General features: G+C 37.8%; 1 pseudogene; it reads right to left on the reverse strand.

Moving 5' to 3' along the window:
• Positions 1–20,669: 20,669 nt before the first annotated feature.
• Positions 20,670–23,460, reverse strand: part of LOC109262157 (FACT complex subunit SSRP1-like) — a 118,591-nt pseudogene continuing 115,800 nt past the window's right edge.

Here is a 23,460-nt window from a genome sequence, read left to right on the forward strand (position 1 = left end):
CAAGACAGTCTGTATGTGTGTGCGTGTGTGTGTGTGTGTGTGTGTGTGTGCGCACGCGCGCCTGTTGGTGTATATGAATGAATGTGCACAAGTACTTACAATAACTATCTTGAGAATCCTCGTGAGTCTAATTTCCTTTCTGGCTATAATTTGTGAAATGTTTTGTGACATTATACAATGGGAAGAAATTTAAAATAACAGTCCCTATTTGTTTAAAGCAAAAGCAGCTTGGTGCTCATCATGTGGTCAGTAAGGCAAAAACCACTTTTGCTTATTTGTTTGTATGAATCTAAATTCTTATGATTGTCCTAAGATCTGCGTAGTTAAACAACAGTTTCTGTTTTCCTAACAGCAGAATTGTTCTCTCAAGGATAAAATCGAAGTTATCCAACAGTCCTAAAGAGAAAAGTAAAGTAATAATCAAAAGAATGAAAAGTACCGTGATTAAACAGTTGAACCACCTTGATTAGTAAGCTGTTTGGTGTGTGAGATCTAACAGCAAAATAAAGGTAAAGAGAAATTAATTTCCTACTCTAACATTCAGAAGATATTCTAATATGGTTCTAGAAAAATTTCTTGCTGTAAGAATATTTCTGAGAATGAAATCGCTCTTTTTAAAAATTTTCTTGCATCGTAAGTCCTAAAAGCATATTAATATTTGCTAGAAAATATATTTCACTTTATTTTGAATGCTTCTTCAGTATATATTCTCTCCCTACTTTCTTTAGATGACACCTGTTACACGAAGCTTGGCAAGATTTAAGTTGAGGCTTGACACTGAATTAGTTTCCCCAGAAACATTTGCCTCTCTCATTTCACGGACCTAATGACAAGAAAAATATGCAAAATTGGTCACCTTTCCATTGATCCAAGTGACATCTTTGCTTATCTTTCACTTATTCTACTTTTAGACTTCTCTGGTTTTGAGACCCTTGACACATGAACTTAACTCATTGTTTTATCGTCTAAACAGTATGAAACTTGTCCTTTCACTTTCTCTCTTAACAGTGGGGGTAGGTCCAAGGTAAGCCAGAATGCCAGTTCTTGGGGGAAGTGTTGCTTATGAGTCTTCCTACTGGATTTATCTGAGGTAGGCTTTCAGTATTATATGATAATTTGCATCTCTCAATTCGGGTCTTATTTTTCATATGTTCAAGGAATCCCATGATTGTCAGACATCCTAACATCCCACAAACCCAAACACTTCTTTCTTTAATAAAGAAACTGAGATCTAAAGATCTTAAGTGATTTGCCAACCTCATGAAAATAATTTGGAGCAGAGAATAGAATACAGATTTTCAAGCTTCTATTTCTGTTATTTCTACTACTTCATGTGGCCTTTTCTGAGGCCTAAATCATCTTCTGTGTGGTTACTCCTTAGAAATTAACTAAATGCAAATCAGAGAATTTCAGTATTTTTAATATTCATTTGAGAGTCTTAGCTATTGGATTGTTAGAACATGTTCCACAAGTCATAAGTGCAGGGTGGATAAAGTTATGATCTGTGGCAATGATTACTGACTTTCTGAGCCCCAAATAGCCTCTTACGGGAAGAATAAAAATAATTCTAGGTTTCCCTGGATAGAATTAATTGTACATTACAAGTTCCTAAGATACAGAGGCATTTTGATTCAATTGGGTTTCTCTCTATCTCCCTTCCCGTCTCTCTTTTCATACCAGTTGAGGTTCTGCCACCAAAACATTCAGTCCTTGAATGATAAACCCCTTTGACTCCAAAGGGAGCCAGCCAGCTTGAGTTTATGGCTTTGTAAAGACTCTCACAACACTAGAAATGGAAAGTACTTTGGAGATAATCTCATCCACATCTTTCATTTCGGTGACAAGATCCAGAGAGTTGAGCTGGCTTGTTAAGACCACAGATATTGATGGTGCCACAGCTACAACCTGGGATTCCTGCTTCATAATCCACTTCTCTTTCCACTACTCCATGATATAATGAGATAGTTTAATACCCACAGATGGTCCCTGACTTACAATTTTTCAACTTTACGATGGTGAGAAAACGATAGCATTTAGTAAAAAAACATACTTTGAACTTTGAATTTTGATCTTTTCCTGGGTTAGGGGTATGCCGTGCAATTCACTCTCATGCTGCGGTTCAGTGGCAACACGTTGCAGCTCCCTGTCAGCCATACTAGGGTAAATGACCGATATACACTCGCAGCCATTCTGTACCCATACTACCATTCCGTTTTTCACTTTCAGTGCCGTATTCAATAAATGACATAATATACTCAGCATTTTAATATTAAGTGACTTCGTTAGATGATTTTGCCCAACTGTAGACTAATGTCAGGGTTCTGGGCACATCTAAAGTAGGCTAAGCCAAGCCATGATGTTCGATAGGTTAGATGTATTAACAATGTTTTTTTTTTTTTTGGAGGGGGGGGGCTCCTGGGTGGTTCAGTCGCTTAAATGTCCCACTCTTGATTCAGGTTCAGGTCACAATCTCACGGTTTTGTGAGTTCGAGCCCCACATCAGGCTCTCTGCTGACAGCGTGGAGCCTGCTTGGGATTCTCTCTCTTCCTCTTTCTCTACCCCTCCCCCACTTATGCTGTCTCTGTCTCTCTAAAAAAATAAATAAATAGGGGCGCCTGGGTGGCTCAATCGGTTAAGCATCCGACTTCGGCTCAGGTCATGATCTCATGGTCCACGAGTTTGAGCCCCGTGTCCAGCTCTGTGCTGACAGCTCAGAGCCTGGAGCCTGCTTCGGATTCTGTGTCTCCCTCTCTCTCTGACCCTCCCCCCGTTCATGCTCTGTCTCTCTCTGTCTCAAAAATAAATAAAAAACATTAAAAAAATTAAAAATAAATAAACAAACTTAAAAAATGTTTTTTTGGACTTATGATTATTTTTAATTTACGATGGGATTGCCAGGACATAACCCCATTTTAAGGCAAAGAATATCTGTACTTTTTTTGTCCTAGGTAAGAAGTAGAAATTAAAAAAAAAAAGTGATAGTCTGTACATACTGCAGGCATTTTTGTTTGAATTTATTATGAAACATGGATGCAGATATCTATAATCTCATTTATCCACATGGATACAAATATGGAAAGATTTTCAGTTTCATTACATTCAGCGAATCAATTCTTCAGCATTTTTCAATTATCACAGTAGAAGTTGAAGGTGCTGCTTCTATAATTATAATAGGTACGGTGGAAAGTTTTCGGCAGAGAAAACATCTCTGTTACATTAAATCAGTGATTATTCAATGAGAAGAAAAGTACAATCTATTAATTTGTTTCACTTTGCTCCAAAAACTTCGAGGCAGCTAAAATATATGTAAATACCAAAGGAAAATGATTAGGTGTATGTTGTTTTCATGGCCACTGTGTCAGGGGCAATTGTAAGTGCTCGTTTATTTCCTTTTCTTCCTGAGTATACAGCGTAAGTATATTTCCCAGCTTACCGTACCTTTAGATGGGTTCAGGATACTGAGTTTTGGCCAATGAAGAACAGAAGCAACATATACCTTAAGACCTGGTACCTGGTAACCCGTCTTATGATCCCCACACTATTTCTCCTTGTCTTCGGCTGGACGCAGAGGATATAGTAGAGTAACATGAGTTCTCATTAAGGTGGTAAAACCACCTTAATCAAAGACATTTATGTTAATAAAAGACATTGGTCTCCAGTTTTCTCTTCTGTAGGGTGTTTGTCTGGTTTTAATGTTAGGCGATGTCTCCCTTAAACTGCAAATGATTATGGTAAGTGTAAGAAACAAACCCCTGTGGGGTCCCTGGACGGCTCAACTGATTAAATGCCCGACTCTTGGTTTTGGCCCAGGTCATGATCTTAGGGTTCCTGAGTGGGGCTCTGTGATGACAGCGGAGCCTGCTTGGGACTCTCTCTTTCCCACTCTCTCTGCCCTTCCCCTGCTCGCTCTCTCTCTCTCAAAATTACTAAGTAAACTTTAAAAAAAAAACACAAAACTTCTGTTGTATTAAGAGATTAGGTTGTTAGTTGGCATAACTGTAATGTAATGGTGGAATCTTTATTTCCTGGAAAACTTTGTGTATAATTAGTATCATTTCTTGCATAAAGGTTTAGTAGAATTCATTAGTGAATCTTTCTTCTTCTTTTTCTCCTTCTCCTCCTCCCCTACCTCCCCTTACTTCGTCCTTCTCCCCCTCCTCCTTCTTCTTTAAATATTTATGGCACTTTTAAGGTTACTTTTTAATTGAGTGAGATTTGGTGGTTTATGTCTTTCATGAAAACCATGCATCGTTTTCCTTGCCTATTTACTTGTTTGTCTTCCCCATTAGATCATTATAGACTCCCTTAAGAGAAAGGCAACTGTACTTTATTTTTAAGATTCCAGATCTGAGTATAGTGTGCCTACACGGTAAACATTCAATAAATATTTCTTAAACAAATGAAGAGGCAGATGAATTTTTAGTGGGTCTGTGAGGAATTTCATAGGGGAAATCCAGAGATGGATCAAGAGGGATTAAGATAAAAAAAGAAGCAGAAGCCCACAAAGAAAGACAGCAAAAACATAATCAAGAGGAGACGAGGGCAGGGCATGGTGAGGGAACGGCGCAGTGTATATCTTGGGATATTGAGGTAGAACTTAAGCTGGATTAAGATAAGCCAGAACTAAGCCAAGGGGTTTACTGAACAGAGGAGCTTGGATATTAGTCTGTGTACTCTGGGAAGCCATTGAAGGTTTTTGAAAAGGGGAGTTCTAAGAACTCTTCTGTGTTTAAAAAGATGTTTCTGGTGGCACAATGTGGGACTGATTAGAGAACATAGAGACACGAGGCAATGAAAGCAGTTAGGACGTTGCTGAAATACTAGTTTATTGACTAAATATGGGGACTCCAACTTGGCCATGCTGGAGGAGCAAGGAAAAGAAAAGAGATTTTTTTTTTCAAAAGTAAGCTCTTTTTTTTCAAAAGTAAGATTCTTAAGATCTTTTCACTTGCAGCGGGGGTCAACGAAGAGATGACGGGTAATCCTGAGTTTGGGTGGACAGTGATGCCATTGACTAAGACACAACTTGCAGTGAAAGGGCGGTTTTGCTGCCAAGAGGAGCCATAACCACAGCCAAATAGCAGGTTTGGGGACTCAAGAAATTTGAAGAATGTGAAGCCACATGTGTAGTAGTAAAAGCCAAAGCCACTGAGATGAATAAGAACAGTGGATGGGAAGAAGCCCTAGGAATGGACGAAACACTCCATATGCGTAGAGGAAAAAAAAAAAAAAAAAGAAAGCCGGTGATGGTCAGGCAGAAGAAGGAGAAGAGACGAGAAAGCACAGAGATGTGATTGCCTTTCAAGAATGCCTTTCAAGGTAATGCTGCGGACTGGGAGTAGTAGAGCCATTAAGAGGCGAGAGCCATGAGTCGGGCAGATTTCCTATGGAATCTCTGCTTTAACATCTGTACAGTATGAAGGCGATCTTACGACATATCTCATAAGGCTGTTGCAAAGAATAAATGAGAAATAATACCGTTAAAGCGCTTCTTACATTGCGCGGCATATAGTCAGTCAGCAGTAGTATCTACTATTATCAACAATAGTAAAAGATGCTGCAGAGAGGTTGAGACAAATGAAGGTAGAGAAGCAGAGGTAAGTTTTGCTTCTCTGGAAGGCAAGGCTGGTCACAAACCTGTTGGGACTACTCTTACTCAGACATGGGGTTTTCATGTCTTTCTGGAATACAGATAACTTAAAACGCTCACCTGCAGGATGTCTGGATGGTGTGTGTGTGTGTGTGTGTGTACCTGAATAAAAATAGTTACTTCTAAATAGGTCTGATAATTTATATGAAAAGAGGTTCCAAGGAAGATATCAAGAAGGTTACTGTTTCTCTATTTCTTCTGGAAAGATATATGAATAAATGCCTTAAAGAACTGAATCAAAGGCAGATAGATTCTAATTTAGCTTTATTTCTTTTCCGAAAATTAACTTCTTTCATCACAGCGTATTACTTTTAAAAATGTGTATTTATTTTTGAGAGAGAGAGGAAGAGAGAGTGCGAGTAGGGGAGGAGCAAAGAGAGAGAGGGACAGAGGATCCGAAGCAGGCTCTGTGCTCACAGCAGAGAGCCTGACGCGGGGCTCGAGCTCAGGCATCACAAGATCATGACTTGAGCTGAAGTCAGACGCTTAACCAACTGAGCCACCCAGGCGCCCCTACTATGGCATCTTACATTTCTTCTTATTGCTTTAAAGCAAATCAATAATTTAGGTTTTGATCATGATTTGAACTTCGGCCAGTTTGCTTATGAAACCAGCCAGGAAATCAACAAAAGCCAGAAGCCTCTGAATTTTCATGTTCAAATAGAATCTATACAGTTAAAAATCATTTAGCGTTTTGATTTATCATTTGATAGTCTAATCAAATTAATATTTAAACATTTTTTTTCTGTGGAGTTTGGAAAGCAAATTGTGAAATATGAGATAGAATCTCAAAAGTTGGAGCATCGTTCTGAAAAATGTAGTTTAAATGTCATTGAATGTATGGAAAGTCATTTCAGTCAGAAAAGAATAGCAGGCGTACTCAGCTACATCATACAGCACATACATAATTTACACACATGCGTCGTGGGTACTGATTCCTTTTCAGGGTGAATGCCCAAGAAACATGCCTACCTAGTAGAGAGTTTTAAGCTTTCCCACCTATTTTGTGATTTTGGCAAAGGAAACACAACTGCTTACTCACGTTTCTTTCTGTTTGGTTCCACATTTATTTCAGTAGAGCGAAATGACTGGCTTTCCTCCACGGCACCAACATAATGCCTCCAGAACTGAAATCCCTAGTTTCACTCTTCTGGCTAAAAAAAAAAAAAAAAGATAAAAAAACAAAAGCCATTTTTAAACTTTCTTCTTTGCTAACCTCTTAAGGCACAATAGCAGACCCTACCTTTGATTACTGATGCGGGTCTACTGTGGTCATCAAATATTATACAATAAACTGTTTACATAGCAGTCCTTTTTACAGGTTTTAAATCTTCCCAAGCTGCCAGTTTCTGAAGTTGAGTCTGCCAGCTGGCAGACAGAGAGGTGCTTGTGTGCTAGTTGATTGAGGTAATTAACAGCCCAAACTGTCAGAAGGTGACAGCAGGCAAAAAGTTCTTGCCCCGGGGTCACAGCTGGACTCCAACAACTTGCTCCTGATTTACCAGTAAAACTAATAATGTAAGTAATATTCGTATTAAATTATAAAATCAAGGGTCAAACTAAAATTCTGGTTTGTACCACAAATTCACTAGCAGCAAATTAGCGATAATGTCTTACAGTTACTCTGCCCTCTTAAACGACCGCAGGGAAAAATCAGCAAGTACCCATTTTGGCAACAATCTGTGGATTTGATACACTTAAAGAAGCAAAGTGGTGTCTTTCACTTGGATTTCTTTCCATAAATGTAGCTGTTAATAGGATATTGTTTAATGTTTAAGAAAATACTCCCTCCCTCCCCCCAGGCATTAACAGATCTTGCTTAGAGCAGGTTTGCTTATATGTTTGTGATATTGAATTTAGTTTTCACTGTTGTGTGTTTGGCTGAGCGCAGATATTAGATGATGCTTATCATCAGAGTTATACTCACTTAATTTTGCTTTGCAGCTCACATCGAGCCCTTTAATTCACAGTGTTATATTTTCCTACAGTGAGCTTGGGTGAGAGGTAGGAGAAGGTAGAGAGTAGATGGATGGATAGACACACAGATAGATTGATAGATTCAGATACACATCCTAAGCATATCTTGTAAAGTGGTTTCCATTTTTAAGGTATAATCATTATTATCAGAAACTTTTCAAAATTTTAAGAGAAAAATTCAGGGCCTGGCTAATTTGAATGAAATCTTAACTTCCCAAATTTTGTTATACCTTTCTAGCAAAAGTCACATTTGATGTTACAAGAGACATAAGCAATTACAACTCCATGTAAATATTTTCTTTCACATATCCATAAATTCCTAGACATCGTGTAGCATCATAAACTTATGGTCATCTAAAAAACAATTGTTAGGTTTGTTTATTTATAAAATCAATAAAAATTGCTTTTTAAACTTATCAAAGAAATTTCATAGGGGCCCCTGGGTGGCTCAGTTGGTTAAGCCTCCAACTTCAGCTCAGGTCATGATCTCAATTCGTGAACTCCAGCCCAGCATCAGGCTCTGCTGTCAGCACAGAGCCCGATTCAGAGTCTCTGTCTCCCTCTCTCTCTGCACCTCCCCTGCACTTGCTCACTCTCTCTCTTCCTCTCTCTCAAGAATAAATAAACATTAAAAAAAGTTTTCAAAGAAGAAATTACAAATATATGGAAATTTAACTTTTCTGAAAACGAGTCATGCAATGTGCTCAGTGTCCGCACAGAGATTTTAAAATGCACTTACAGAGGCGCCTGGGTGGCTCAGTCGGTTAAGCGTCCGACTTCAGCTCATGTCATGATCTCGCAGTCCATGAATTAGAGCCCCGCATCGGGCTCTGTGCTGACAGCTCAGAGCCTGGAGCCTGTTTCAGATTCTTTGTCTCCCTCTCTCTCACCCTCCCCTGTTCATGCTCTGTCTCTCTCTGTCTCAAAAATAAATAAAACGTTAAAATATAAAAAATAAAATAAAATGCACTTACAAACACATCGAGTCCTTTGAATTATGGTTCCATCTCTAGTCTTAGACATGTGGGGGACTGAGGGCAGAAATCCGGAAGAAGAAACCTAACAGGTTATCTTTAGTCTCCTTATTTTTGGAACCTGAATAAAGTAAAATGCTAGGCTGAATCAAACAAGTTAGCCCTTTTCTAAATCTAATTGTTTACTACATATTATAACACTATGCTAAGAACTCTAGGAAGAAAAATAACTTTAAGATGTAGTTTCTACTGTTGAAGAAGTTTAGTGTCCAGGTGGGAATAGAAAGAATAAAATTATAAAAATAAACCAGTATGTAATAATTTAAGTTGTACAGTGAGGCTCATTGGATAGAAAGGCAGGTGAGAAAAGGCCCAGAAGTTGATAAGGTAAGTTTGCCTGGAGTGGAAGGGGCTGAATTTCTGAGGGTGGATTTATCTACAGATATTGATAAGCTATCAAAAGTTTTTCAAAAAGAGAGCACAATGATGAAGTTTTTAGAAATTAGTTTTGCAGTCAAGTGCAGAACAGAATTTGTTGAGCAACAGTAGCAGGTAGAGAAACGATTAGAAAGTTTCAGTGACCATTGTGGAGAAAACAGATGAAAAAATAAAGATATAGGAGAGCCTGGTTGGCTCAGAGGGTGAAGCATAGGATTCTTGATCTTGGCACAGCTCATGGTCTCATGGTTCCTGAGATCGCGCCCCCCCCCCCCCCCCCCCCGTTGGGCTCTGCACTAACAGCAGGGAGCCTGCTTAGGATTCTTTCTCTCCCTCTCTCTGCCCCTACCCTGCTCTTGCTCTAAATAAATAAATAAATAAATAAATACACTTAAAAAAGATATATATGTATATCTACGCAAAATGTAGGATCATTTGTTAGTTGGTTTATATCCCTCTTTGGCAAGTCACTTTTCTTGTACTAGAGGCTTTAAATAAACCTCTAAGCCTTTGAAGACATTTTATTGCCATTCCAGAAAAAGGTAAGACAACCATTTGAATGTCAGCACAAAGGATTTGACACCCGCCACTGAGTCCCCATCCAGGAAACAGCAGCGGCTCAAAGGAGGCTCAAAGGCGGGGGTCTACTAAGGTCCTGGTTTAGATGATTGCCGGAAGTCCTGCCTGGTATGTGCGAAATGATTAAGAACCATTCTGATACATCTGATACAGCCTGATATTTAGGAAGCTCAGTCTCTAATTCAGAAGACATCCTCCCAGACATAGCTGACCCTTCATGAACAAAACTTACTAGATAAAATTCCTTAGCCTTTTATAGAGCCTGGAATATAGTAATTTCAATCCAAAGTGAATATTAGAACATTGGTAAAGACTCTTAGAAATTATAATACTGATAAACAAACACTGGAGTTCAATTAGCCTAAATCTTCAAATGATTGAATTTTCTTTCTTTCCAATCAACTTCAAAAAGGTTTTTTATTATGGACATTTTTATACATAAAAATAAGGAGAAGAGTAGAATGAATTTCCATGTACCCATTAGATAGTTCAATAGCTATCATTTTGTCAATCTTTTTTTTTTAATTTTTTTTTAACGTTTATTTATTTTTGAGACAGAGAGAGACAGAGCATGAACGGGGGAGGGGCAGAGAGAGAGGGAGACACACAGAATCCGAAACAGGCTCCAGGCTCCAAGCAGTCAGCACAGAGCCCGACGCGGGGCTCGAACCCACATACCGCGAGATCGTGACCTGAGCCTAAGTCGGACGCTTAACCGACTGAGCCACCCAGGCGCCCCTCATTTTGTCAATCTTAATGAAATCAATCTTTCATTTATCCCCCAACTTTTATTGGAAAAAGTTTTTAAATTGTTAAAAGTTAAGCTTTAAATATCATATCCTTTCATCTGAAAATCCTCCAGACAAGAAAAATGCTCTATTCTTTCATTTTATTTATCAACTTTAAAAACTTATGTTAGGAATAATAAATCTTTGCCTATAAGTAGGATTTTAGAAAACATTATGTTTTTTAATTTGCTTATGTTTTTTTTTTTTTTTTTGTCATGAAAAACCTGTGAATGTGTGTATGTGTGTTCAAAATTATCATTCTTTCCTTTTTTTTTTTTTTTTTTTTTTTTTGCCTCTTAGGCTCTAAAGTTCACCCGTGTCATTTTCTATTGCATATATGGTTTCAAATCCTACATTTGGATCTGATTAGTTTGGAATTTATTATGTGTAAAAAAGATCCAGTCTTAAGTATTTGCATATGATTATTCTCTTGACAACTGGGATCTTTTTGTTGACTCCTGTATCCTGAGATTCATCCAACTTTACATAACCCTTATTTCTGCCATTTTTGCTTCACTTACAATCTTTGGTCACTTGGTATGCCATTAGATTTCATTATAGTAAATGTCCCATATTAAGCAACTGGGATACAGAGAGGAATAATTGTAGTTGTTATAATCCCTATGGATATATAGACAACTAGACAAGAATTGTGATATAGCACATCAGGTCCCTCAGTATGAACTACTCTGTGAATACCATAGACAGACTGAACCTAGACCAGAATAATGAGGAAAAACATCCAGAAGGACATTCAATCTCACTAATTTTTAAGGATAAAGTAGGAATCAATTAAGGAAAGTGGTATTGAAGTTGCAGGAAAAGGACTCTGGATGCCAGTAAAAGGAAGCGGCATGTGTAACGACAGAAATCAGAGACAGAATGATACCTTCAGAGAATTGCCAGCAGTTTCCTATAACTGCAGAGAACACAAGACTAGAGACATAGCAGCTTGTTTTTATGGAGTGTTTACTGTGTACCAGCCACTGGACTAAGAATTTTACATGCATCATTTCTTTTAATCCCTACAACCATGCAAATGCAATAGTACTATTATATTCCTTATTTTGCAGGATGGGAAATTGAGAACCAGAGACATGAAGCAACTTCCTAGAATCACACAGTTAGGTAGTGGTAGAGATAAGATTGGAATCCACATTGTCTGGATCCAGGGCCCACATTCTTCATGGCTCCACTGTAATGCCTTAGGGAATCTGGTGGGTCACCAAATGGTTTTCAGCAGAAGAATATGTTTAAATTTTAGAAGATCCATCTGGAGGAGAATGTATTAGAAAGGCATTGATAAGTGTGTGGAGATTATTTAGGACCTGAATGCAAGCTGGATGGGAAATGCTAGTTCTAGAGTTGACCTGAATGGTTATAATGGGGAGATACAGGGATGAAGATATTTAATAGGTGAGCCTATTGGATGGGTAAAGGAAGACTGGAAAAATGGATTTGGGTTTTGGCAGCTGAGTAAATGGTGGTACATTAGTTACTGAATAAGCCAAATGATGATAATTTCTAGAAAGAGCTACAACATAAAATTTGGGGTTATCTCGATGGAATGTACGGTCTATATGATCATTGGGGCAGCAGTTGGGAACCAATGAAGTTTAATTGTAAGATGATAACATTTAGTACATAATGTGTCAGATGATTAAGTTTATGTTGGCCTGACATGTTTTACCCAACAGTGTTACTTACTAATAGGACATGTGGGCAATGACCAAACATGACCAAACACAGATGTTCTCTAGAATTCCACAATATGCTGAACTGTCTTTCAGAGTCCCAATCTCTCAAAACATTTTTTGGTTTATAATCCTCCATAATACCTTTCCCTTGAGGATATCTGTAAGATTGTTGGGGATTATTTTTGCAGAATTGGGATTGCCCAATATTTTCTTAATGTAGTGTTTGACGAACATGTCAAAATAAAAATCAGGTTTTATAATTAGGCTAAAGAGGCAGTTTTGTAGTTAAAAAACTAGGCTTTTTGGTCAGCATTTAGTGGTGCTTACCAAATATGGTATTTGTTTAGAACATACTTTCTTTGAATATTCACGTCTTTGTGACTCAGTCTAGACTCTTGCCATTTGCTCCTTATTAGGGCTTTTGAGAAAATGTAGTGGGTAAAGAAGATAACTGTTCAGCTATTTAATGTGCTTTCATATAGAGTGGTGGTTCTAAACAGTTCTATAATAAGATTTCTTTATATTACTTTTTGTATACTCTAGACATTTCAAGGTTTTTTGTTGTTGTTGTTGCTATTGTTTAGATAGAAAGAGTGCACGAGAGTGGGGGAGACAGGCAAAGGGAGAGAGAGAGAGCAGTGCAGAGCCCAACTTGTAGCTAGAGAGGACCCTGGGAACATGATCTGAGCCAAAGTCAGGAGTGGGTTGCTCAACCGACTGAGCCACCCAGGCCCCTTGTCATTTCAAGGTTTTTTTTTTTTTTAATTATACTGTACTTCATTATCAAGTTGTAACTTTTTTCCCATTTCATATCAGAGTTTCTGATCAACATGAAATAACCAATGTTGCCCAATGAACCAATAAAGTTCCAGTCTAAATTTAAAAAAACATGACCTTAGGATTAGTCTGTGTAATTTCATCTTAGGTAAATGCAATATTTCAATTAAACAACATTAACAATGATTCACCAACTTTTATCAGTTAGGATTTGATTTGGTTGAACTTAACAAGGCCCAAAATAGCAGCGGCTTCAAATAGGTTTATTTCTCTTTAACCTAATATCCCAAAGTAAGGATCCTGGGGATAATATGACAACTCTGCTCCGTGGAGTTTTAAGGAAAATATACTCACTACACCAGCATCCCTAGGTGTAGTAGGCCGATAATGGCCCCCAAAGATATCACATCCCAATCCCAAAACCCTTAAATCTTTCCTTATTTGGGAAAAAAGTCTTTGCAAATGTGAATAAGTTAAGAATTTTGAGATGGAGAGACTATCTTGGAGGATTCATGTGGATCCTAAATGTATCTTATAAACGGAGGGAGAGGGAGATTTGACACATATACAGAGGGGAAGGTGATGCAAAAACAGAGCAGAGAGAAATTTGAAAATTTTGGTCTTAGAGATTGGAATAATGTGGCCATAAACCCAGGAATTTCATTCTCACATTTGAATTCAAGGAACAGAAGATTCTCCCCTCGAGACTCTGGAAGATGCATGGCTTCAGGCACTCTGACTGGGGCCCAGGGATACTGAGTTTGGACTTCTGGCATCCAGAACTGTGAAAGAATAAATTTCTCTTGTTTTAGTTACCAAGTTTGTGGTAATTTGTTACAGCTGACACAGGGCACTAATACACTAAGAGATGGTACATAGTCTCATGGTTCAAAATGGACAAATATCTCACCTATTTTCTGAAAGAGAATGTGTAGACAGAGGAAGGTATACATCCGTTCATTCACTTACCCACTTCAACAGATACGTATAGCAAGCCTGTTAGATGCCAGGCATTGTTCTAAATGTTTGGAATGCACCAACGAAAAACACAGACTCCTCTTTCTTTTTGGACGTATATGCTAGCAGTTGAAGACAAATATAGATAAACCATAAGATAAGCAAATCATATATTATGCTAAAGATAAAAAAAATTCAATACAAAGAAAGAAAAACTATAGCAGAGGAAGGGGGATTAAGATGGTCATTCAGAAGTAAGGCAAGTTGCAATTTTAATACATTCATCATGGTAGGCTTTGTTTCATTGAATAGGTGAGATTTGAGAAATGACCTGGAAAAGTGAAAGTTAACCAATACAATATATAAGATAAGAGCTCTACAGGAAGAAGAGACAGCTAGAGTGGGAATGTTGAGATATGAGAATGCCTTCTGTGTTTTGGAAACAGTAAGGAGACTAGTGTGATGGAGTAGAGTGAAAATAGTAGACGATGTCAGATAGGCAAGGAAAGGACAATCAGGTGGGACCTTGCAAAGTATTGTAAGGTCTTTGATTATTTAAATGGAAGGTATGAGCTGAGAAGTGACATGATCTAAGTATAAGAAGGATCATTATAGCTGCACTGTTAAGAACAGATTGGTGGGGGGAAGGAGTAGACTCAGCGACCTAGTAGGTGATTTTTGTAATAATCCAGGTGAGATATAATAGTAGTTCACATCAGAGTTGTAACAGTACAGATGGAAATACGTAGTTGATTTCTGGGTAAGTCTCGAAGACAGAGCCAACATAATTTCTGAAAGATTGACTAGGAGTTCTGAGGGAAAAAAGAGGAATGAAAAGTGATTTCAAAGGCTTGAAGTTGACCAACTAAAAGGATGCCGTACATGAAGTGAGGGTTTGTTGGGATGTGGGGAGGAGTGTCAGGGGAAGCCCAAGGTTTGAGCTGTTAGATAGCTACATAGAGATGTCAAGTGGGCATTTGACTATATGCATCTGGGAGGGAATCTGGGAGAGAGGTCTGAGATGGAAATATCCAGTAAGACTTTTTGCTTCCAGCAAAAACAGACTATCTTTTTTCAGACCAAGGCACTTACCAAGAATAATTAGAAAATCTGGGCAAAATTTAAAAATAATTGTTTGTAGGTTATTGGTAAGCTAGTAAAGCAGCAAAGATCTGAGAGGATATCTTCAGACAGAAGTGAAATGATACTGATGGAGGCATGGAGACACATTAAGGGAACAAAACACAATAAAAGGTGAGTATGTTAATATCTCTAAATGAAGATTGCATGACTTTTCCTTTAGAATTGAGGTATTCATAACATTAAAGTATATCTTAATAATTACATAAGAAAGATGGGTAATTGGAGTTCTACTATTCTTGAGTCTTTGCAATTTCTGGAAGGAGGTGAAGTTACAAATTTATATCAGATTTTAGTAAGTGAGAAAATCATGCTATAATCTCCAAACTCATCACTAAAAGGAGTAATCTATCATTGAGAGCAAACAAAATAAGATAAAATCTTTGATTAATCGTATAGAAAGAAAGAGAAGAGGAAAATGGAATGTAAGACAGGTAGGGGGAGAAAAAAAAGCAAATGGTAAGATAGCTGATTTAAATCTCAAGATATCGGGTCTTATATTAAATATTACATAACAAAGACTCTCATTTAAAATATATCAAATTCCTTAAAAAAGCCAACTTTGTGCTACTGATAAGAGATATTCCTCAAATACAAAAACAACAAAGAATTGAATGCAAAAAGGATAAAGAATCATCCACAAAGCAAACTAACGAATACCAACCTTGATTTTAGATGTTGTGTAATGATAACAGTTCAATCCAGCAAGATGATTTAAGAATTTAAAATTTGCATGCACTTCATACACAGCTTGAAAATACACACAGCAAAAGTTGACATAACTAAAAGGACAAACAGAATACCCACCGTCATTTGAGGACATTTTAACGTACATCTCTCAGCAACTGGTAAGATAGGCAGAAAAAAAATCAGTAAGAATATAAATACAGTTCACTTATTGGATGGAACTAAATATATAGAGCACTGCACACAAGAACTGCAGAATATATATTTTCAAATGTAGCTGTCACATTTATCAAAATTGGCCATAAAAATAAATAAATACAGATTAAGTAGGAAATTTCTAACATAATCACCAATATAATTCTTAAAAGTACACGAGTTAAAAAAAAACGGATGGAAATTGGAAAATACTTCAAACTGAATAGTAATGAAGATATGATATACAGATACTTTATGGGGAAATTAGACAGAAATTTATAGCTCTTAATTTATATATTAGAGAAAAAGATGAATAATAAATTATTTCAAGTATCCATCTCAAGAGGTTGTGGAAAGAGTAACACATTAAACATAAAGAAAGCTGAAGATAGAAAATAAAAATAGCAGCCATCACTGAAATAATTTCTTTTTGAAAATAAAATAAAACTGATAAACATCTGGAAAGATTGGTAGAAGAAAAACAAAAGTTACTAATGTTGGCTTGAAAGCAGAATGATCACCACATATTCTGTAAATGGCAAAAATTCTAAAATTTGGATGAAATGAGCTACTTCCTAGAAGAACGTGACCGATCAAAAACTAAAACAAAAAATTTAACAAATGTGAAGAGTCTTGGGGCACCTGGGTAGCTCAGTCGGTTGGGCATCTGACTTCAGCTCAGGTCATGATCTCGCAGTTTGTGAGTTCAAGTCCCGTGTCGGGCTCTGTGCTGACAGCTCGGAGCCTGGAGCCTGCTTCAGATTCTGTGTCTTCCTCTCTCCCTGCCCCTTCCACACTCCTGCTCACACTCCATCTCTCTTTCTCTCAAAAATAAATAAACGTTAAAAAAAATTTCTTTTTTAATGTGAAGAGTCTTATATCAGTTATGGTAATTGAATCCGTAATTAAAAGATTCTTTGCAATAAAGTTTCCAGGACTAGTTGTCTTTACTAAAGTGAGTTCTACAACACATTTAAGAAAGACATAACACCATTATTAACATATTCTTCTAAAAATAAAAAGAGAGGGAATATTTTCCAATTTGCTTCATAAAGCCAGCTTAATTCTGACACCAGAATTACGAGGCCTCACAAAAACTAGAAAATTTCAAGCCAATCTCTTATGAACATAGGTGCGACATTTTCTTAACAAAATATTAACACTTTATATCCAACAACATATAAAAGCGATAATATATCACAATGCAATTAGGTTTATTCTAGGAATGTAAGTTTGTCTTAACATTCTAAAAATAAACCAGTATTAATTAGCACATTGACAGAATAAAGAAAAAATGATATCCTTATAATGGCAGATGCAGAAAAACGTTTGACACAATTCAACGTCCGTTTATAAAAAAGAGATATTAGAAAATTAGAAATGAGATGGAAACTTCATTAATCGAATAAAGGGCAGTTACAAAAGAATATACAGTAAGTATTATACTAAATGGTGAAACAGTGAATACTTTCTGAAATCAGAAACAAAAGGTTTGTGACATACAAATGGTATTCAAAGGCATGGTGCTTGATGATACCAGCCAGAGAATGTACATGGAGGAGAAGGGGACTAAGGTATGAGTCCTAGAGAACTCCAACATTAAGACATCGTAGAAAAGAGAAAAGTACAAAGGAGATTGAGAAGGAATTCTATATGAGGAAGAAAGAAAACAAGAGAACAAGTAAGGGAAAAACATTAAAGAAGAGGGAGGCATGAATTGAGTCAAATACTACTGTCCAGTCTAGATAAGGACAGAGAAATGACAACTTGAGAGCGACCTGGAAATCAGAAGGATGGTTGAGAGTGGTTGTTTTGGTAAAGTAGAAAAGTATTGGAAACAGTGAGTTTTGACATGTCTTCTGAAAAATTTTCAGCCAAGGGGAGAAAAGAAATGAAATGGTAGCTGGCAAGGTAAGTGAGGTAAGAGAAGATTCTTTTAAAAGATGGATGAAATGCCATCATGTTTTTGTGCTGACACAAAATGGTCTAGGAGAAAGGAAAAGTATTAGTGATCTAGGAGAGATGGGGAGAATTACTGGAATGAAACCCTGCAGAAGGCAAGAGGAATGGGATCCAGTGCATATGAGGGGCAATTGGCAAGAGCAAGAGATAGTGAGGAGGGGTCTGAGAGATGCCTACAGATTCCCTTCACACACCATTGACCAGAACTATAGTATGTGACCACATCTAGGTACCGTAAGGAAGATTGAGATTTAATCCTCATTCTCACTGGCTATATGCCCAACTCTCTATTATTATTATTTTTTAATTACTGAGGACGAAACAGATGGAAATTTAAGTGGGGAGCACTAGAATCATCCGATATACTAACATTTTCTCAGCTACTACAGTTTTAAGCATTGGAGAGACTATGGGCATTTTTTAGATTTCTGATATCAATTGATAATTCATTTACACGGAGATGGTTTTAACAGCTTAAGATAAAATAGAGGTGAAGGGAATTAGCACTTATTGAGTGACTTTTAGATGTCAATCCTTTGATAAATTGTCTCATTAAACCTTTAATTATCCCATCAGGCAGGCATTATCATGCTTATTTTATTGATGGATAAACTGAAACTCAGATTGGTTAATAGTTACTTGAAATTATGCAGCTAATAAAGTCAGACATACCCTTAGGCCTATCCAGGAATAAGACTAAACACATTATATCCACAGCCTTTAGATGTATTGGAAATATATATACTTTTAATTCTGAAATAAACCCTGTCCTCCCCTAGTGTGAATTAACCTCCCTTTTTTGCTTTCCTGGCATTGCATAGATATCTATGCTATAACATTTATCTCATTAGTTTTTTTTTTTTAATTTTTTTTTTTAACGTTTATTTATTTTTGAGACAGAGACAGAGCATGAACGGGGGAGGGTCAGAGAGAGAGGGAGACACAGAATCCGAAGCAGGCTCCAGGCTCTGAGCTGTCAGCACAGAGCCCGACGCGGGGCTCGAACTCACAAACTGCGAGATCATGACCTGAGCCGAAGTCGGCCGCTCAACCGACTGAGCCACCCAGGCGCCCCTCATTAGTTTTTTAATGTATATTTATTTGTCTGTGCTAATTGTCTTTTCCACGCCTCTCACCCTTCCATAATTGTGTGATGAATTCTTTAGGAACTGAGATTCATCTTGTTCATTTTTGTATCCTAATTTTGATACAGAGGGGCACGGAAATAATGTTGTTGAATAAATGAGTGAATAAGTAGATATACTTTAAACCACATTAAAAGTTTTAATAGGACACAGAATGTGTCCCATTTAGAAAAAGATTGACATATCATGGGGCACCTGGTGGCTTAGACGGTTAAGTGTCTGACTCTTGATTTCGACTTGGAACATGATCTTCTGCTTCAAGAGATAAGCTTCATGTTGGGCTCTGGGCTGACGGCTTAGAGCCTGCTTGGGATTCTCTCTCTCTCCCTCTCTCTCTCTCTCTGACCCACCCCCACTCATGCTCTCTCTCTCTCTCTCAAAATAAATACATAAAAATTGTTTAAGAAAAAAAGGGGAAAAAAAAAAGAAAAAGATTAGCATGTCAGACTACATTAAAATTAGGGAATTTCATTCCTCTGAAGACACAAGAAAGTATTACAAAAATTCCCAGGTATTTTCCAAACATCCCTAAAATGTTTTAACTGTTTCACTGTCATAACAGAAATTCATGTTACTTTAAGAATATTTGTGCAGTAATTAAGCCTTAACCCAGACAAAATGTTAAATTAATTGCAAAATGATAGATTCCATTACAAGGATAGCATTTCTTTTGCTGAAAATTCTGCATGAAATTGTTTCCTCAGTCTAAAAAGAATTAATTTATTCCTACTGGGACATCATTACCATTTTAAGTTAATATGCCTTTAATTTTATTAATACTCCCATTTTCGCAATCTCTTCTTTCATTGTTTTTATTTCAGAAGAAGTTAGTTCTTTGTGTAAGAAACATGTTTTAGTTATTTTCTTTGTGATTTGAAATTTAAAGCATTTATTAAAATTATTAGCTATTATGTGACTGTTTGGTAATTTGTGACTATTTCCATTACAAAGTTTAAACTTTGTTGCCTTGAATTTGTGAGTGGAAGAGTCACTTCAGAAATGTAGGCATCTATTTTTTTTTTTTTTTTAATTTCAACCCATGGATCTTTGACAAAACCAGTTAATTAACAATATTTTCAACTTTTTTGACTTGGAAAAGCGGAACAAAAAGAAAGACTATTTTTTGAATCATGAGATATTTCCCATATGTTATTTTGTTAGTCATCAGACCAGTTTGAATATAGGTACTATATAACTAGATTGTCAAGATGAAAATTTTGAGGCCCAGAATATGTAAGTTTTTTGCCCATAGTCATAAGCTATTAACTTGTGGAGCCTGATTTTAAATCCCTAGATGTATTACCTCAAAGCTCATGAATCTGCTTTTGTCAAGGTCATCATTAACCTCCATTTGCCATTGTCTTTCTCTACCAATCAGTAGTATTTGGCAAAATTGATCACCCTCTCCTTCTCTTTCTTCCCCGAAGTCAGTTCCCTCTATTGAATGTTGATTTTCACAGACCAGAAATACAAAATAAAAGTAGAAATAGGCCCCAGTTAGAAGCGACAGGCCCGACCTCACATGACCCCTGCTATAGCAACTTGACCTGAACAAGAAGCATATATCCTAAAGGTTGGAAATTAGGAGGATTTTGATCCTGCATTACCCTGCCTCTGACCCAAGCTCTCCCAAGTTATAGAGTCATCCCTGAGAAGTAGCAGATAAGACACCTCTCCTGCTTCCCCAAGGAAGGGTATATCATCAGGAGAACTTGTTTGGATGGCACATAACCTGAGGATGACATTTCACACAAGGAGAAACTGGTACTGAAACATGGATGGAGAGACTAAGGTGTGACAGGACAAGTACAAGGAAAGAACATTTCCCTCCTCTCTGCTTATCAGATCCTGTCATGCAATCCTCTGAGCTGGGGAAGTACTGGCTAGTTCCTCTTCTTCAGAGTCCTTTCCTGCTTGTCTTCTTTTTTTTGCTTTTGTTCTTTCCTGAAAAGTTATCTTCACAGGACACAGACTATTTTCTTGAAGGCCTCACTTAGCTGCCTTGAGAATAACTTGGATAATGAGCTCCTAGAAGGTATTGATTTCTTTCCCACATTTAGTTTTCTTTTCTTTTTCTTTGACTTGTCTCTCTTAGAAGACTCACCATGAACCCCTTTATGTTCTTTCATGGTTTTGTCATATTCCCTCTGGTATCCTCAGCCTTGCAATCCCACTTGTCTTTCTTCTCTTCGGACATTCCCCTCCAGGTCTCGTTTGCCTTCTTGGAAAGTTTCATAATACTAATGTTAAGACTGTCTGACTTGATCTTTTCTCACTCAGGATCGAACCACAGCATCTATGCATAAATATGCCTTTTGGGGGGCACTGAGGTCTTTTCCCTTCTCCAAAGGCTTCTTGTAACCTTTATGATTCTTGGTCTTTTTGAGGTGTTTCCTCTTCTTCTCACTCCAGGCACAGTCATCCTCATTATTGGAGGAACTGGCAGAGGTCTTGCTGTCAAATCTCTCTGCCATTTCTTCTTCCTCTCCTGAGCTGAATGACTTATTCGTTCCTTCTCTTGAGTCATCTCTACTGTTGATGGCATTCTCTAAGTAGGTATCCTTTTATCAAGTCCAAGTGGGCATGGTGATCCTCTTCATCGCAGTTAGAGCCCTATTCGCTGTAGTTTTGGTTTACCCTCTCTTCCAATATTTCATTTTTGATGTTGAACCTTTTGCATTAACAAAATCAGGTTCCCATGCACCTGCCTCTTGATGCTTCTGAAGGTGCCCTGCTTGGTCTCAATATCAAAGTCAAAGGAGCAAGTGGGGGTGAAGCCACAGGCAAAGTTGACGAAGGAGATCTTGTCAAAGCAGATGTACACGGGTGGCTTATGAACGTAGATAAACCTTGCTCCGGCAGATGCAATAGTCTTGAGCCTGCCTTACAGGAGCAGATGATGCACATGCACTGAGCCCCCGAGAGCCCTTGGAAGTTGCCTGGAAACTTGTGGTTGACCAGTGTTTTCATGACGCGAGTAACATCTCTTGGAGGCATCTTGACATGTTCTTGGTAATCTGCCTGTCAAAGGGCTTCTTCATCTCTTCCTTATTCGTAATAGGAGTCAAGAAAATGTCCTTGTTCTTGGGGAAAAGAAGGGTCAGGAAGTGGCATTAGGTTTGATCCTGCCTGATGGGCAGATTCAGGCTAATCACAAAAAGCCTCTGGTGCTGGTCGTTGTAGAGTAGCGAAAAGAGATTAAGTATCATGGTGTAGGGGATCTTATAGTCAAAGAACTTGCTGTGCAAGTGCAGAAGGTTGGGGTAGATCCAAATGTTCTCACGATCAAGAGAAGTCACACATTGCAGCTTCTGGAAGATGTATCTTCAATGCCTCCAGGATTATGTACATCTTAGCATGTATTGGGCAAAGGCCTCAATCAGGTCCACGTCATCCTCTAGGGTGGGAGACCCACAGAAGTGCACCTCCGTGAGAGAGATTTTGACATCAACATTCTGGTGGAATTCTGGTGTCACCTCATTCTTGCCTGTGGTGCACTGAGACATGTTGCTGAGGAGTATTTCAAAAAGCAGATGGCCACCAATGTCAAAGGAAGGCAGCAGTCCACCAAACTTCACCGTCCCTCAGCTTCTGCCCTTCATAAATAGGACCTTCTCCATTAGTTCGAGGCAACAGTGAGTTTCGAAGAAATCAGAGTTCCCTAAATCCTGATTCTCATATGCCATCATACTTGTAGACGTGGCTGTTCTTTTTGAGTAATTTAAGTCCATGATCCAGAACTACATTGTACTAGATGACCTTCCATTAATGCTCCAGCCTGGATGGTGTCCACTTTGCCTGTCTTGCTATTCTTAAATATCACACCCAGGAGCCTCAACTTTAGCCAATTAGCATTCATAGAGCCTTTCACTTCTGATAGGTACCTTGAACTCCTGACTTTCTGCCACGAGAATAAAGATTTGTCTTACTTGTTCCCCACTGTTTTTTCAAAACAGTACAGAGCCTATTTTGCACTCAGTAAATATTTGTGGAGTAAATGAAAGAATTAAGGAATGTAGGCCTTTCATAGAACAGCTTCATATGGATTGTGTATAGGTTTATGTCCCAGCTATGCCTATATATACGTCAACAATACCTCAGTAATAGCAAATATTGTTTCTATAAATGACTTCAATGTTTACCCTATCATTCACATAAAAAAAAAACAACTAAGGGCTTCCTGTTTCTGGTTCCACATGTAAAGAGCTTGGAAGTTGCCACTCTATCCTAATAACAAGTAAAATGCTGAACAGACAGAAAAATCAACAACTCTTCTAGGATCCAAAGGAGAAATGAGAACACAGGGCCCTCAAGATAGGAGAGACAGACAGGTGAATATAGAAAGTCATAGCTCACAGGAGCAGAGGCTCATGTGTGGAAATTGCCACGTGAACCAGGTATTATTGGAGCCTAACTGTCTTAGAGGGAGGGAAAAACCAAATTCCAGTCGCTCTAGCTTTCCATGTGGAAGAAGGGAATATCCAACTCCAACC

This window comes from Panthera pardus, unplaced genomic scaffold (genome assembly GCF_024362965.1).
Source record: "Panthera pardus isolate Hobbes unplaced genomic scaffold, ASM2436296v1 HiC_scaffold_13, whole genome shotgun sequence".
In the NCBI taxonomy this organism is placed as follows: domain Eukaryota; kingdom Metazoa; phylum Chordata; class Mammalia; order Carnivora; family Felidae; genus Panthera; species Panthera pardus.